The 17,844-nt window shown below is 49.6% G+C and overlaps 1 long non-coding RNA gene across 1 annotated transcript; it reads right to left on the reverse strand.

Annotated features, from left to right (window-relative positions):
- Positions 1–7,091: 7,091 nt before the first annotated feature.
- LOC122237460 lies at positions 7,092–17,725 on the reverse strand. The gene is made up of 4 exons (XR_006216073.1): positions 17,279–17,725; positions 16,065–16,275; positions 12,507–12,690; positions 7,092–8,502 (listed from the first exon to the last, which is right to left on the reverse strand). It is a non-coding gene; the product is annotated as an uncharacterized LOC122237460 (long non-coding RNA).
- Between the last annotated feature and the right edge of the window lie 119 nt (positions 17,726–17,844).

Genomic DNA, 17,844 nt, shown 5'->3' on the forward strand with positions numbered 1-17,844 from the left:
CCAGTGCATCGTGAAGACGCTGGGCTCACGCTCACTCCCTGGCTCACCAGCCCGCGTGACACATCCCACCCCCCAGGCGTGGGCTGCAGGTGCGTCCGGAGCAGGAGCCGCCATCTTTCCTCGGGAAAAGGTACGACGATAAATCTGTAGATCATAACCTGGAAGTCTGAAGGCAACATGTGCACAGGGCGGGCAGCGTGTGCAGACGGGGCGGAGGGCAGGGGCGCGCCCTCCGTGCACACGTGCCTGTAAATTCCGGGGTCTGCCCCCCACAGACCGACGTCTCCCTCTCTCCTGCTCCAGAACGCTCTGTCGTCGCTTGGCTACTCTCCAAGAATCGTCATAGTCCGCAGTAGTATTCCTGTGAACCCAGAATCCTCACTTTTGATCCTCAAACCTGGTTTCGTGATACTCATACCCTTTTACATGCACACTAGGTACACGTTTATTAAAATTCATATCTCTTGAAAAAACTTTGATAAGGTAAATGTCCAGTGTCACATTCTTAAGCCTCACTCTAGAGAATCTGATGGATTTGTTACTTTTTATTCCCCCAATTTTTGTGCCTCTTCTCGCCATGCATTTTTCGATGAAATTCTGATTTATTCACACAGAAATTCTTTGTCAATGAGATGGCCGGACACTGGTGCTCTCTTGCTGGGCAAGGGTCCTGGGAAGGAGGTCTAATTTCTTTTTGCCTGTTTTATCATTGGGTAGAAAAATCTTAACCATTTCTTGGTAGAGTTTGGTCTGGTTTCCGTCCGTGTGGCTCCCAGTCTCAGAGGCAGGGGCAGGGAGACAAGCCCCACTGACCCGGGAACGGGGCTCGATGCTTTGGACAGAGGAAGCCGGAGTTTAGGAGCAAACAAAAGAGCTCCTCTGACTTTGCAAGCGTCACCCTGTTTTGAGGATTGTCCTGACTTACTTCATCTCATGAAGCCCCTGCTGGTTAGAGGTGGACCCCAGGAAGTCCCTGGAGCACCCGCAGCCTGCTGGTGACGACGAGTCAGCCTCTCTCCGGCTGTGGACACCGTGTCGTCCTACCACATCCTCAAGAGGAGCATGGGGGACCGTCATGAACAAACATCCAGGTGACGCCTGGTGTTAGGGCTCCATGCCCAATTAGCTATCCCCTCACGGTGCCACAGACACCCATCTGCCGGTCACCAGAGCAGAAGCTAACCTTGGGAATAGGGGACCCGCAGGGCACAAGTGGGGGCGCTAGACCTGGTCTACTCTGCAGTGTCAACGACCTTCTTGATTAGAACACAGGTGGGCAGAATTTTCCATCGCTGGGACAGGTTTTCCAGTCTGATGGTTGGTTACAGTTTTCCAGATGATTGACTTTGGAGTCGAATATCCAGAACCGCCACAATATTCAGACTTTTTGGTAACAGTTGACCTTCCCAATTTGGGAATCGATTTCATTTATTTATCATTTATTTATTTATTTAGGAAAGGATTATTGAATGTTGATTTAGTTTATTTCATTTAGTAGCAATAGAAAAAGCTGAAATCCTATGCTTGTTTAACTGTTGTTCCTCAGATTAGCATTTTGGATGTGAGAAATAGGTTTTTTTGTCATTTGTAGGAAGTTTACATTATGTGTCCTTTGCTGACCATGGGCCAAGTTAAGGAAATGTCTCCATTTTACACGTAATATCTTCAAGTGTACTTCAGTGAGGCTAATTAATTCTACAGAGTAGGAAGTTTTCTTAACGCTTTGTTCATTTGCCTTATGTTCTAATGTTATTTTTTTTACTGATGTGAACATCAGCATTTTGACCTTTCTCGTTTAACAAGAATGGTCTTCATGTTTTAATTGTAATATTTCAACATCAGATATTTCATTTCTGCAGAATATTTTCTGAGTGGTATCAGTTGTTACAATGAGTTTCTTAAACTTCCCTTTTTATGGAAATAAGTAAACTGTTTCAAAGAGATTGGTTTGTTAGTATTTTGCTGTTATAGAACATAGAGTCAATTACGACATTACCAAGCGGAAAAGAGCCTTGCAAATTTTAGCCAACTGATGTGGAATTTACCTGGCTGTATTGAAATGTCAACCTAACTTCATGGACACAGAAGTTATGACTCTACTACAAATGCTTTATATGACTTTATTTGAAAATTATCAACACTTACACAGAGGGCTCAGTGTGAATTTTTCACTTTAAGGCAAATGTCAAAAAAATACAAACATCAAATCTGTACTTTGGGAAAACATCAAACTTATGAATACACACACACAAAACCATTTTGTATATATTATCTCATTACATATTTCCAGTAGCTTTCAGACATAGGTAGAAAGGCAAACAGAAAACAGAGAAAGTATGGTAACAACACGAGGCCTCAGGGGTGGGAGATCAGAGCAATTCACCAGCAAACACTGAGTTATAAATCTCTCATGTTTATTGAGGTGTCAGGTTTAACTCAGATAGGGCCTCCGATTCCCTATCTTCCTCTCCAGTGTTTTCCTGGGAGCAGGTGGCGGGGAAGGTGCCGGAGGGACAGGGCACCTGGATGTGGTGGCTGAGGGTTAATCCGCTGTTGTCCTGGGCAGTGGGGTAGGACCGTCACATGTGACAGGTGCGTGTCAGGTGGGAGAGATCAAGATGTCATCAGACATCCTCTCGGGCAGAGCCACACCTGTTATAACTCATCACAGAACTCTCCCTCAGGTCCCCGGGGCATGTGCAGAAAGCCAAGGATGCAGTTTCGGAGATCCGAGTGACAGCTTTTGGCTGTGCCGCGATAGCTCATTTATGCGTTGCTTTCCGCAGGAAACGACGCCTTTGGGATCTTGTGCCCCATAAATTCAACTCTCTGGACTTCTTAATTAGCACAGAAAAAAATCACGGTATTTGTTAAATAAGTAAACAGATGGGGTTTCTTTCTCTGTAGTACTATTATAAGGGAAGTTGTTACATCTTATTTATTTGTGAGAATTGAAATGAACGTCATACAATGTTTTTAAAAGTGCGGAACTAACAAAGACTTGTACTATTCCATCACCTACTCTCAAGTGATCACTGTGTGCTGGGAACTGTTTTAGGTGGTGTGGCTCCAGTGGAAGCAGGATTGATTTCACTTGCAGGATGTAGCCACGGTGCTGTTTTATTAGGGTGATTTATCTTTACCAGATGGAGTTGAGGGCAGCGTCACAGAAGTGAGCAATGGATTATTTGCAGTGTTTTGGTGCCTTGAAGAAAATTCTCTGCCCTTGCAAACTCACATTAGGGTATCTTTTCAAAACATTTGGATGCTCAGTAGGTGTTTGGAATGCGCTTCCTCCGACATAAGCCCTTAATACAGGAAGGCTTACTAGGGCTGCATATGGAGCTAAACACAGGAGAAGTGATGATGAAGGCAGTTTGGTAGAAAGGTTCCTCGGGACACAGTTAATCTCCTGTTGTCCCGGCTCTTTGCTCTTTCCAGCTTTGCTTAGAGGTCACCAGCAAGTTAGCACTCCTGGAAACGTCACCTGCCCTCTGTTGTCACCAACCCTGGGTGCCACGTGGATCGCTCTGAAAGCTGCCGGCCCCTGCCTCCACTAAGCAGAATTGATCACGGTTCAGGAGGGTCTTAATCAGTCACTTTCAGAAGACTGCTTTGAATTCACTTCTAACTTATTCTAGTCATTATAAAAAATCTTTCCATTATGGGCAATGATAAACTCACCCCTTACTTTCAGTTTATAAATAAGTCAAGGTATTGGAAAAAAAGAAAAAGAAAATCCAGATATTCAGAACTATAGAAAAATGTTAACCAAAATTCCATTACGGTGCTCTAACCATTGGTGCAAATCTTCTCACGTATTACCCCTCCTGCATGTGTGAAGATACCTTACCTTAAATGTAATATGTATTTTATCTTGCCAGTGTGCTATTGGGCATTGAAGCATGCTGTCTGTCACGCTTTCCCAGCTCAAATATATTTAAACATTGGTCTGTGTAATTATAAGGTTAAATCCCTTGCTACACAACATTTCCATTTTGGGATGTGTCATGAGATTTTACCTCGTTTTATGGTGTTGAACACTGTGATGGCTAATTTTATGTATTGACTTGATGGGGACCCCCATCACAATGCACACCGTGATGAGGTGCCCAGATATTTGGTCAAGCATTATCCTGGATATTTTTGAGCATGTTTTTGGATGAGATTAACATTTACAGCAGTTAACTGAGTGAAGCAGACCGTCCTCCCCAGTGTGGGTGGGCCTCATCCAACCACTTGAAGGTCTGAGTAGAACAAAAAGGCTGAAGCTCCCCCAGGTAAGAGGGAACTCGTTGTGCCTGAGTCATGCTGAGATGTGGGATTTTTCCTTCCTTCACGCCCAAAACGTTGGTTCTTCCTGGGGCTCCAGCCTGCAGAATTTGGGGTTTGTCAGTCTCTCAATCCCATGGTCACATTCCTTAGAGTAGAGCTTATGGATTGTATTTCTCATATCATGTCAATGTTATTGTGTTATAATGCTATGTTATATCATGTCCTATCATATTTTATTATAATATTATCCAGATATCTAAATCAGTATGTTTCTCTGGAGAACCCTAATACAGCTACTTTTGATGTTCCTGCCCCCTTAGCGATTTTAAAGAGTATTATACAAAGACCCCCCACTCCCGAGACACCCCTTTGAACATTTGCTTCTTCCTAGAAAATAGTTGTAGGTGAAATTCAGTTCATACTTCCAATTCCTTGTTTGGGGCATTGTATCCAGAAAGAGATTTTTTATCTGCCTTCTTTTTAGTGGATCCCACCTCCTCTGAATCTATTTATGCTTTTGTACCTGGTTTGATTGTTACTCATACACACACGACCTATTCTACACAGAACCTGAAGGAAAAACGTCTGTGTTTTCATTATCAGTAGCGTGAATACTCACGAAGAGCGCACAGTAGGTGCCCTGCGAGTATCTGCTGGGTGGATGCCTGAAGCAAACTCCGACGTTCTGGGAAGGTGACTTTGCTTACTCAAGTCCGGAGAAATCAGAAAGTGACTTATTTTTGGAGAGCTGTCTCTAGAGGTCTGACTACATTTTCAAGTGGATTTGCTTAAGTCACTTTGAACAAGTCCGCCCTCGACAGAACTGCAGTTTCTTTGCCACCACATCTTACGAAACTTGCGAGCCAAAAATACAGCTCCCAAGGGGTTTACACACCAACTATCAAATGTAGGCGCCAGGAGGAACTTTCAATAAGTCTTTTCTGGTGTGACTTCTCCATTGTGTGTAATAGAGCTAAAATCAGTTTTATTTATTGTGAAGAATTTCTTTCGTTTCCGTCTTGTTATGTTGTTTCCCCCCCAGAAAACAGCTGCTCTGACACTCGGAGTGCATCGGTTCCTCAGACCTGTGCCGTCTGTATCAGCACCTCCCCGTGGAGGCTGCCTTCCTCCCTGGGGCTCCCAGACTGAAGCCCCCGGGGGCTGCACAGCCCAGGGATTTTCAAAACAACCAGCCTGGCAGCCGGAACTGTGTGGACACCGCCAGGACGGAACACGCCGTGCTAGAGACCCTCGTGACAATTTCCTTCCCATGTGGCTCCAGGGAGATTCTCCCGAAGGGTCCTGAGGTCTTGGAGAAAAGTCATCTAACATGGGACATTTTGCTGCTGTTTCTTCTTGTTCCCATGTGTTACCTTCATGAGGTCACTTCTGAGTTTTAGTTTTCTTGGCCCCCAGTACTTTGCTGGCTTCAAGAAAGTTTCGACCGATAATCCCTTTGCTTATCGACCTCAGGGTTTACGCCTAAGTCTTGCTGCAGACCCAAGAGCCACAAAGTTGTTGTGGGAAGGTAACGAGGTTGTCACGGGCAGACGGGCAGAGGAAACAGGACATCTTTGGAGGTGGGAGGGTAGGGAAACGTTCTCCCAGAGTTTCTGAGTTCTCTGGGCAGATGCGGTGCAGGCACAGGACGTGGTCAACAATTCCGGTTTCCCCGCGAAGGGCTCGGGACAGGGCTGGGGACGCAGGGGAAGATCAGGGCGAGGTTGGAGACAAAACAGATGATGACGTGTTGGGGCACCGTTGTCCAGTCACATTGCATGCGGTTGGCTCTGTGTACTTGCACGCACACCACATGCGCATGCTCTCACACGTGCCTGCACACATGTGCACATACACACGTGCACACACACATACAGGACCACACACGCAAGTCTCACACATACCTGCACAGACACAGTCACACCCCTCCCTGTACATTCACACATACATACACACACGCATGCACACTCACATGTGCACATCACACACTCACATGGAGGACCACACTCACGGTCTCACACATATGTGAGTCACAGATGTGCAAACACACACAATTCACACAAATGCCTACACACTCACATATGCACACTCACATGAACACACCCACTCAGTCTCACACACGCTTGCACACACCATCACATGTGCACACACTCATATACACCCATTCACACATAGCCTCACACTTAACCTGCGTACACACCTTCACACACATGCCTACACATATGCACACTCACACATACACACACTCACATGCATGCACACATACACATGCACATGCACACACACACGTGACTACTTAGTCTCACACACGCCTGCACACACCATCACATGTGCAACACTCTCACACACTTACACATGTGCACATGCATGCACACATATTCACATTCTCTGATGTGAGTTGTAGACACAGCAATAAACAATAAAGGCACAATTCTTGCTCATGGTCGGTGTATTCAGCACAGAAAGGGACAGGGAAAAGTAAGGACACGTTTCACAACCATTAGAGGCTGTGGGAAGAACTTGTCACTCGGGCTTTGGGGACTGGGGGGGAAGTTTCCAGAAGGAAAATCTCAACGACTTGAAATTCAATCTTGAGTTGGCTGTCGAGGGCAAAGGCGTGCAGTGAACCAGCAACAGAAGTTCGGCAGGGGGCGCCTGAATGGCTCAGTTGGTTGGGCATCCGACTTCGGCTCAGGTCATGATCTCACGGTTCGCGGGTTCGAGCCCCGCATCGGACTCTGTTCTGACAGCTCAGAGCCTGCAGCCTGTTTCAGATTCTGTGTCTCCCTCTCTCTGCCCCTCCCCTGTTCACGCTCTGTCTCTCTGTCCCCAAAATAAATAAACATTAAAAAAAAAAAAAGTTCAGCAGGTGGAGAGCCTATGGGTCGGGACAAGGGAAGGTTGGCAGGGGGAGAGCCTCAGGTGACAAAGGAAAGGGAAAGTGAATGTCATCACAAAGTACCGGGATCATATGTCTTTTTTCCTTCAGCTTTGGCTTCACACACAGCTGTTGTGTATGTTAACACAGTCTGATGATATGGACAACACAACACAAAGAACAAAGCTTCTGACTTCCTGTCTTCTCTTCCTCTTCCTCATAACTGACATGGGGACACCAGGGCACGTTCACTACACTGCGTTTGCACACCCAGCATAGCCCATGAAGTCTGGGGTGTGCAAATAGTTTCTGTAAAATGCCCAATACTAATATTGTGGGCTTTATGGGCCACATATGAAGTATCTGTCACATTATCCTTTTCGATTGAATTAAAAATGTTTACCACCTTTGAAAGAGTAAGGAGGTGCATCCAGGAAACTATAAAGTGCCTGTGATGGTCCTGCCTCCCGTGTTGATGTCCTTGGAGGAACCCCATGGCCCATCGTGGGTGGGACTTGTGGCTTGCTTCCAACCTGGAGGATACGGCAGAGGTGACAAGCCATCGATCGCTCCAGTGAGCACTCCATGTTACAGGACACCTCCGCAGGGTCTCTCCCTCTTGCCTTGGCCATGAAGAAATACCCACGACATGACCTGCCTGTGGAGGTCTCGGCGTGTTCGGGACGCAGACAGCCAGAGACCGAGGGCCCGTGGTTCCCAGCAGCAAGACTGGATTCCACCTACACCTGCGTCACTTGGAGATGGTCCCCCCGGTGAGCCCGCGGATGAGGACGCAGCCCGGCCGGCCCCCTGGGAGAAGCCTGCGAGATCCCGAGCGCCTAATCCCGGACTCCAGCAGAAACTGTGGCCATAAATGTGGGTGTCTGTGTGTGGGGTCAGTGGTGAGGCGTCAGAAGGCGATGAGGATGAATCGTTCTCAACTTGAAGGCCGTGCAGACACGGCCACGGCTGGAACTGGCCGGGAGCTGTTGTTTGCAGACAACACGGTGCCGAGTCAGGACCTGACGCCAAGCATCCTAAATGTCATACAAGGTACATTCGCTCGTGTACATAAAGCACAGTGTGAACGGTTACTATAAAATCATACAAGCGTCTCAAGTAAGCTTACGGTAAACAACAAGAGACAGAGATATAAAGGGAACTAAAAAACATGGAAAGTTTGGAAGAAAACCTTTAGAACACCTCATGAAGACGGAGATGGAGAAGGCCTCCGCCGGAGAGGAGTTTCCGAGCCAGGTACAAAACGCGTCCCGCTTTAGGAAGCCGGCGCCCGAAGTTGCTGTTTCCTTAACGTGACCACGTGCACGTCCTCTGCCATGGTCCTCTGTCTAAACCGACAAAAGACAAATATGGTAGCAAGTCCTTTAAAGTAGATACATTATTTAATTAATCTGAAAAGGAGAAAATCTGTTTGAAAATCTCAGCGACAAGCGTTGCAAGTTTTGCAACGGCTCTGATTCCCACACCGAAACACTGGCGGTGTGTTACCCTCATTGGTGGCTTTCGTGCCACACACATCCTGAGACCCCATGTAGACAGTGCACATCGGTCAGGTTTCAGTGCTTGCCGAAGAGTCTTCTCTGCTGGCTATTAAAGTCAGTTGTGTAAGAGAAACCGGACGAAAGGCGTACGTTGTGGGGCGTTGCTAGGGCTCCCGCAGGGCACCGTGCCTGTGCATGGAGAAGGTGCCGGGGCTGTGTGGCCCCAGGGAACATCCCATGGAAGCCACAGAACTTTGCATGGAAGCTTTGGGGACCCGGAGCACGGGAGGGCAGTGCCGGAGGGACTGAGGCAGGGCTACAGAATCCAAAGGACAGCGGGATGTCAGGATCTGCAGGAGATGTGCAAAGTGGGGACCATGGCTGTGTCTCCATGTTGTGAATGGCGGGGGACCAGGCACCGTCCTGCCTCATCAGAGGGATCATGGACCTCTCGGTCCCTGAGAAGTCCCGACATGGGTCACTCGGTGGAGCCCTTGGGGGGAGGTAAGACTGGGTCACTGGGCGGCTGACACTGTGTCTGTAGGGGTGCATCTGACTCACATGTGGCTGTAGGTATTCTGGTCCTGGCTTCTCAGGGGACCTCTGAACACACGAGCGACTTTCATTTCCGTTTCTTCCTTTCTCTTAAGGAAAGCAGCACTTCACCGCGTAGACCTTGTCTGTCTTATCCTCGGTCGGCACTGCCTGCTCTCTGTCCCCAAGGGCCTGTGGGCCGTGAGGCAGGGCACAGGGGTGTCATCGTCCAGTGAGCGCTGGCTGGCACATGCCAGGTCATAACGATGGGTCTCTGATGCTGCAGGAGAGTGTAGGCGGGTACAAGAAATCTTTGTCTGGGTGATGGTGTTGAAGACACAGCCTTACCAAGTGGCAAACTTGAGGATGAAGGGAAGTCTGGGCGCTCCTGGGCCTTTGGGGGACAGGTGACATAAGCGGTGAGTCCGCACGTGGTCAGCCCACACAGATCTCCACCTGCAGGCACGTTTTCATCTACTGAGATGCAAACCAAGGTGCTTTTGGTCAGTCTCTCTGCCAGTAGCTTAATGAAGACATGGCGTCATCCTTGAAAACGACCTAAAGAACATTAACGTGTGTAGGATAGGAAACTAGTTTTCTCCTGCTTCTTTATAATGCAGTAGGAATGGAAACACATTCTCGGGTCTGCAAGCAGAATTGGAGGGAATGAGGCAGCCAGTCCGTGATTGAGCCAGTCCTCATTCATGGCTTCTTGATGTTTCCAACGGTTTCTGGTGACCGAGACTCGGGATCACAGTCTGAGAAGATAATCACAGGAGGTCTGGAGACAGCCCCCAAGCCAGCAGCAGCGTCAGAGGGGCGGTCCTAGCTCCGGCCCCCCAGCGTCCCAGGCGACGCTTATGGTCTTCCCCGGGGCGACCAGTCCCCTGGGAGCCAGGACGTACCCCACAGTCTGCTGCCGAACTTTCAGACTTCGGTTGTTAAAGCACCTGCTAGCGGCCACGGTTACTCCAGTGTTTCAAGAGTAACCCCTTCTAAGGATCAGAAATCCAAAACAGGTTTTCTGAGTGCACAGACTCCGTTCGTGGCACTGAAAGATTCTGACACGTTATGAAAGCCACCTTTCCTCCTAAAGTATAAAAATCATGGTGTGTTTCCTGCAGCCCTTCACACCAAGACGCTACGTGGGGGAAATTACCGGAGTTAAGTCAGGCTCTCTGGACCACGGACCTCCTCCTCCCACAGGTTAGATTAATACGCACGGGTGTGCAGACGTACATCCACTCCGAACTTGTAGGTGACGGCCAGATACTAGCTTTGTGGGTCCATTCGTTTTACTGAACGAGATTTGAGGATCTTGATTAAGATTCACTTAAATCAACTGACTAGAAGCAGAAGACACCGGTATGCTTACGACTTAAGAGCTTATCAGGCAAATCTTTTAACGGAAGCAATCTACTAAGCAGAACCCACACACAGATGGATGCTTACACACTCGAGAACACCGGACATTTTCACGTGGTAGGCACTGACCATCCTCCAAGAAGAGGCTCTAAAGAAACATTTAGAACATCAGAGACAAAGGGATGATGCAGTTGTGTTTGCTTTCTCAAAGAAAATAGCGCTGGACTCGCCCTGGCCGTAGAAGCTACAGAAGAAATACATCTTCAGACATAACACAACTGAAACACATCAAGACTTACTAAACATGATCTAAAAAGATTATTTGAGCCAAATATTTACAAACTTGCCACTTCCAAGCATTTATACCTCTGGGTCCTGATGAAACTTATTGAGGACCGTTGCCTGGCTCCTGGTCTGTTTTATCTCCGTTTTTACAGGCAGCTAGCTCTCAAAGCTCTGAATGTTGTCCCAAAGTACAAAGTTACTAAAATACATACAAGGTTATTGAATCAAATAATCACTGACTCTCTTTTACAAGAAGCCCTAAAAGTTGTAGGATTTCTTCCCTAACTTCTCTTCCAGCTGTCGGTTCAGCCAGGAATGTGAGCCTCCAGGTGTGTGGGACCCAACAGCCTCCTGCTCCTGGCGGGGACGGTTTTCCTTGCCCCATGACACCACTTGTAACTGCCATCTGTAAGCCCATCCCGCCTTGGGGAGCGGCCAGTCATCGACAAAAACCTAGTTCATCTGATCGCTTCACATTATTTCGAGACACACAGCATTTCCACCTCCCATGATAAAGTATTCATAACAAGGATGTGAAATATCAAAAATGCTATAATTTCTAGCTGATGCCTGAGATGGTTGCCCAATGCTCTGTGCTGAGTGCTCTTCAGAGTGTTTTTATCTGTGTCTCTATTTAGCTATTTTGCTGAAAGCTTCACTGATCAGTGTTGGGTGCCAGGATCTCCCGACTTTTCCATTTCCACATGTGAGTCGATGGAGGGGACCTGGTACTACCCATTTCTGGCTACGGTGTCACTTATTGTATTGATCCCAATTAAAATCCCATAAATCCTTTAGCTGAAATATGATCTAACCCACTCTTCCTCACTCTGTACGTGTGTGTTTCCAATGCAAATGTAGGTTTGACATTTCTGTTATTTCATTTCATCCGTTTTGCCCCCTTGATCTCATCTCTGCAGTGGTCATGAGCCAGGACTATCACTTGACATAGACTAGGCTTCTTGGCTTTGTGTTTCCCGAAAACTGGATAAACGTACTGTTCATGTCCTAACATAAAACTGTTCACAAAAGTGAGTGAACAGGATTAGCAAGACTCTCCAAGGAAAACCCTAATTCTGCACCGGGGCTTCCGGGGACAGCTGTCCGGGCTGCACCGGGGTCTCTGGGGACAGTCGTCCAAGCTGCATGGGGATCTCCGGGGACAGCTGTCCAAGCACATGAAAATCAGCCAAACTACATTACCATTTGGCCCAGGTGGAAAAAAAGTAGACCTGTCAGGAGGGAGTTGTATCAAAAAGGTACATCAACTCTTGGAGGTCTGTGATTTGGAGCGCTTTAACTACACCCATCTCTGGCTGTGAAAAACCAGGCGGGTTATACAGGGAAACACATGGCCCAGCAACACACAAGTGCATGTGTCACAACAGTAAACCCGGTGAGGTTTATGCTAACTCGGTCCAAGTCAAGAGTCTTCAAATAATATGAAAATGTCACGTGGAAGCACAGGAATTGAGACCAGCTGCATGTGTAACATCTGGAAGAACTACCTGGGGACCAGCTGAATGTCACACAGAGTGACCAACGACCCTGGAGGCAAACAGGAGGACTGGGGGTGTCCCTAGGAAAATGTGCCAGGCACAGGTGCACTGAAAAAAACTGTTCTTGTATCTTATATGCAGAAAGCTTGTAGGGTTCCCTATTTTTACCTTCATTTAGTTGAATGCTTCATTCCACAAATAAACTGAGTCCCGAGGCACTTCATTTCCAGAACCAAGGATCCACAGGAGAACCACATCGTTCTCTGAGGCTCCTTCACTGAGTCCAAAGGTTGGAGTCCCTACTGCCAGCGCCCGGGACCAGTTACCAGGGGAAGTGATGTCCACAGGTGATCTGTTGGAAAAGTGAGACACGGTAACTCTTGAATGCGGGGTTTATGTTAGGATGAGACTTCCCTCAACAACTATAATAACTATATAACCCAATGACTATATAATAATTATAATTATAATAACTACAAATACTCATTTACCAGAGTGTGATAAATATTGTAAACGTTACAGAAAATAAAAGAAAATAAAGGATGCGTTAAAGCTTGGGGTTTGAGCCTGGGGTTGGGAGAGGTCTCGAAGTGAAGCCAGGACCAGACCCACAGAGAGGAGGGGGAGGGCCGGTGGCACCCGGGAGCCTGAGCCAGTGCCCTGCTCCTCTGGGGCCGAGGGACCGAGGAACCGAGGGACCGAGGGGAAAGCGTGTGCAGTCAGACAACTTAGAATCTAGACGTCATTTTTCTTGACAGAAGGGAGGAACAGCTAAAGATTTGGGCTTTGTGCCTTGGATAGGAAGAGGACTGGAATCCCCTGGGTGGGGGATGGTGAGGCCACAGTGAGGACACCTCGTTTGTGGCCACGCCACACCCACACAGATGTTAAAGATCACAGATATACCTGAACGTGACCAATAACCTAACCTACAGGAGTATTTCTGAGAGACCCATACGTTTTCCACTTCTGAAAGTAGGGGGAAGTGCCGAGTTCATCCTCATCAAAATCCAGCCATCCTGGATTCGCAGAGGCACGTGTTCTAGGTGGCATGTGCGGGTGGCTCGGGCGAGTCTCCCTGCAGGAAGTGGCCCTTCTGCCCCGGCAGACCCAGGCCGGCCATCCGCTCCGAGCTGGGAGGCTGCGCCCGGGGAAACGTGCAGCGAGGGCAGCGTCTGGAGCCAGGCTCCGGTGGGCCCTGCCCTCGGCTCCGGGAGGCCTCTCTGTCCTGGCCGGGCCGGCCCTGGCCCCAGGCGTGCGGAGCTGGACCCGGTCCCTCCGGGGGGCGGTTGCCGGCTCGTCTCCGCAATGACGGCGGGTCCCTGCTCCTCCGCCTGCCTCCGGGGGGGCCCCCGGCATCCTCCCCAGAGGCCGGGCGGCCTCACGCCACCACCCCCCTTACGTCCTCCTAGGCCCCGACCCGGACGCAGCTTCCGTGAGGCCAGGCCTCTCCCGGCCCCTCTGCTGCGGGCGTGTGACGGGCACGCACTGACCGTTCTTGGGGACGTTCCGTGAAACTACCTCCTGCTCTTTCTGAAAGCCCACATGGGTCCCATCCAAGGCCTCCTTCCGTCAAATCTCAACACACGGCCGGCCCTTGTGACGTGCCGAGCGTCTCCCGGACTCTTGCGTGGAAGTCCTAACACCTGTTCCCCAGGCGTCGGGTCTGCAAGAGCTAATTAAGATCGTGGCGTCAGGAGGTGGGCCCTGCGTGACCTCCCATTTGCTCCATTCCGGGTAATTTGCAAAAGGAGCGCTTCTCTGCCACGTGACTGTGGGGTCAGGACCGCTCTCACTGCGGCCTGTTGCGGGTGTGCTCAGCCGGGACCAACGGAGGAGGAGGAGGAGGAGGGGGGGGGGGGGAAGAGGAGGGGGGGGAGGAAGGGGAGGGGGAGGGGGAGGAGGAGGCGGTCGAGGAAGGCTGTGTTCAGCGGAAGCAGCTCCTGGAGGCCCCGCCCTGCCACGTGCCCGCCCAGGTCTGGCTCCAGCCTCTTCGAAAGCACAAGCGGGAGTCCTGTTCCCAGTTTGCTGGCCCCGCGAACCCCAAGCAGCCTCAGTCCCCGTGCGAGAAGTGTCGCTGAGAGGTAGCGAAGAAGCGGGTTCCATGCCTGGTGTCGGGCCCTCGTGGACGTTTCGTCCGGGGGGTGCCCAAAGGCGACATGAATCTTGTGCTGGAAAAACAGCCAACGCCTCTCCGAGTGTGGACCGGCCTGGTTGCAGAGGCGCAGGGCCGACGGCTTCGTTTGCACTCGGCTGACCGTCTAGGGGGGATCAATGCCCCAGCACAGGCCCTGCTCGCGGTGTTGCGGGAGCACGTTATCCTTCTGAGTCCTCGTGGGGCTTTCTTCAAGGGCACTTATACAGGGAGCTCCTTAACTTCAGCCAGCACAGGAGGAGGGCGCGCTGATCCCATACACCGACTTCTGGCCCCAAACACCACACACTTGTCTGTGGGTCACCTGTGAAACCGAGGCTGCGTGTCTGAGCTGGACTCTGTAGCCGTCCAGGGCTGCGGAGGTGAAGTCGTAGGGGGTGAAAATGAGGCTTCGAGGCAGAGGAACAGATGTGCCTCTGCTGCTCCCTGTCCCCGGCGCCACCCACAGGGCAGACACGCCACCTGGACCGGATGTGGCACGGCCCAGAAGGGGGCCTGGGGTCTGATGCTGGAGTCCGGACTTGGAAAACAGAGAGCCCAGGGCCGACCGCGTTGGGCGTGCAAGGATGTGGTTGTGTCCTCAGATTCCTTTGCATGGATCTCCTGGCGAAGTGACGTCAGCTTTGAAAATCAGGGGTGCAGGGGGAGGAGGCAGGAGGGAGGGAAAAGGAAGAGGGGAAGGAGGAGGTGTAGGAGAAGCAAAGTTAGGAGGGAGGGAGCCCGAATCTGAGGGGACATGGGGGCTTCGAGGGTGTGGGGAGGAGGGGGGCGGGAGGGAGGAAGACCCTGCCGCTCCCCTAGTCCCAGAGCTTGCCCAGCAGGAGTAAGACTGGCAATGCGATTCCAAGTTGGGAGGCCTGGGCTTAAATCCCAGTCACTGTGCCCGTCAGTTGTGAGGCGACAAAAGACACAGAACTGGTTGAACTTCCCGCCAGGTGCCTGTACTAGTGTCTCAGTGTCCACGTCTGTCTGCATCCATCCAGCCATCTAATCATCCCTCGGTCATCTGTTATCTATCATCTATCTGTCATCTCTCACCTGTCAATCATCTGTCATCTGTCATCTCTCATCTATCTATCCTCTATCGATCATCTGTCATCTCTCAATCATCTGTCAGGGACTTCGGGTTGTACCTGTAGGAGGTACAATTTCTCCATGGTCAGTAAAAATGTCAGGGAAACATACATGACTCCACTTTGCAGGGCTGAGCAGAACCACTGCCTTTATTATATATCTTGTCCTGTAATACTTTGCGTGTGAACATTTTGTTTCCCCATAAGGACTGTGACTCTTGAGGTACGAATCGGGCTTTCTTTGCCTCATTTCTCTGACAGGCACCAGCGTGCATATGTGGCTTTTGGTTGAAGGGTCTTTTAAAATATATCTGAAGTTCGTTTGCAGGAAAAGGATCTGCAAGCACCAAGCCCCAGAAGATCCCTCACCCCCACAAAGACTAGTTTTGAATGTCAGAAGATATTTTCCTTCACAGATAACAAAACCATTGCCATGTATTTTCACTTTGCCTAAGTAACCTAAACACCCACATCCCCAATGCCAAGAAGGACACTTACCAGTCGTTGTTTCGATGAAAGCGGAACAAGTAGGTAACTACATATATGACGAGGACCTCGTGCTGCACTGCGCGACAAGAATGCAGGTTCCGGCTCCTGTCACGGTCCGTGATGACTCAGCTCTCTCCACAGTTCCAGTTAATGACCCGCTAATAAAATGGCTGCAGTCTTGCCTGAGAAATATGTTGCCAGCTGATTCATGTTTTTATACCTACAAAGATAAATGTCACACTGTACTAATGGAAAGAGAGATTACTCATATTTATGAGATTTTTTTTTCCAGGAAAAAAGAACTTTTCAAAATGCTTTCAAGAACCATATTGAATTCACTATATTTTTTCATAAGTAGAAATCATGGCCCAAAGTAGACATCCACTGATTGCATCGCATATTTTCCATGAAATACTGCTAGTTTCACAGGACAAAAGAAGGTCCAGAGCCTGTTTTGAAATATGCATCCTCCATAGTTAGAGATAAATTGAAAGGTTAATCATACTGGTTTTTCATGAAGAATTGTTACAATAACGTTCTGGGTGGTTTCAGGGAAAATAATTCCACGATTGTTGAAATCTATGCACTTCAGCATTGTGTGAGTATTTCTTAGAACAAGTTAAAACAAACTCTAAGCTCTAAGAGAAAAACTGAGGAATTTTATGCCCAAACTCCTGAAATCCATACTCATAGGGCACACTTCAGTGACAGTGAGGACTTCTGTTTTGTGAAAATACTAACAGAATAAATGTTCACCGTATTTTCATTGTAAGTTGTAAAAGACATTTTTACCAAATCATTATATTCCTTACAAAATTAAAAAAACCCCTCTCATCATTAGGTTTAAAAGAAAGCCACTTGGCAGTGTCTACTGAGTAATCCTTTATTTCTTTCACATTTTCCCTTGTGCAAAGATGCCGTGGAATCCTGTTACGGGACAACTTAGAAGGTATTTTCAGATGACCGAATATTTCATGTTTCTCCAGAGGAGGTAGAACAGTGTTATTACCCCCCGTCCAGACAACACTTTGGAAAGGCTTACTACCCCGCAAACAAGGACGACAGAAGAGGACGTCACCCAGCAGGGGTTTTCAGGAACACGGGACAGGCCATCGACACAGAGCAAGCCAGCGAGCTAATGGAGAAGGGGTGCAAGCAGATTAGAATTTCATCAAGAAATACGATCCTTGAGCTCCCTGCACGGCAGCTCGTGTGTTAGGTACCTGAGTGTGAATATACCCAAACCGTGCTGCACGCACGAGGGGTGAGGGGGCGGCAGAAGGCTTGTGGTCAGCCGGGTGGGTGGTGCTACAGCGTCGGGAAGATGACGTCAGCGGTCAGCGGGTGGGTGGCGCCGTGGCCTCAGGAAGGTGACGTCAGCGGTCAGCGGGTGGGTGGCGCCGTGGCCTCAGGAAGGTGACGTCAGCGGTCAGCGGGTGGGTGGCGCCGTGGCCTCAGGAAGGTGATGTCAGCGGTCAGCGGGTGGGTGGTGCCGTGGCCTCAGGATGGTGACCTCAGCGGTCAGCGGGTAGGCAGCGCTACAGGGTCGGGAAGGTGACTTCAGCTGTCAGCGGGTGGGCCTCGGGAAGGTAACGTCATTGGTCAGCGGTGGGTGGCGCCCTGGCCCCGGGAAGGTGACGTCGGCGGTCAGCGGGCAGGCGGTGCTACAGCGTCGGGAAGGTGACGTCAGCGGTCAGCCGGATGTGGGTGGGCGGTGCTACAGCATCCGGGAGGGGACGTCAGTGGTCAGCGAGTAGACGGCACTGCAGCGTCGGGAAGGTGACGTCTG

The sequence above is a fragment of the Panthera tigris genome, chromosome A3 (assembly GCF_018350195.1).
Source record: "Panthera tigris isolate Pti1 chromosome A3, P.tigris_Pti1_mat1.1, whole genome shotgun sequence".
NCBI classification, from domain to species: domain Eukaryota; kingdom Metazoa; phylum Chordata; class Mammalia; order Carnivora; family Felidae; genus Panthera; species Panthera tigris.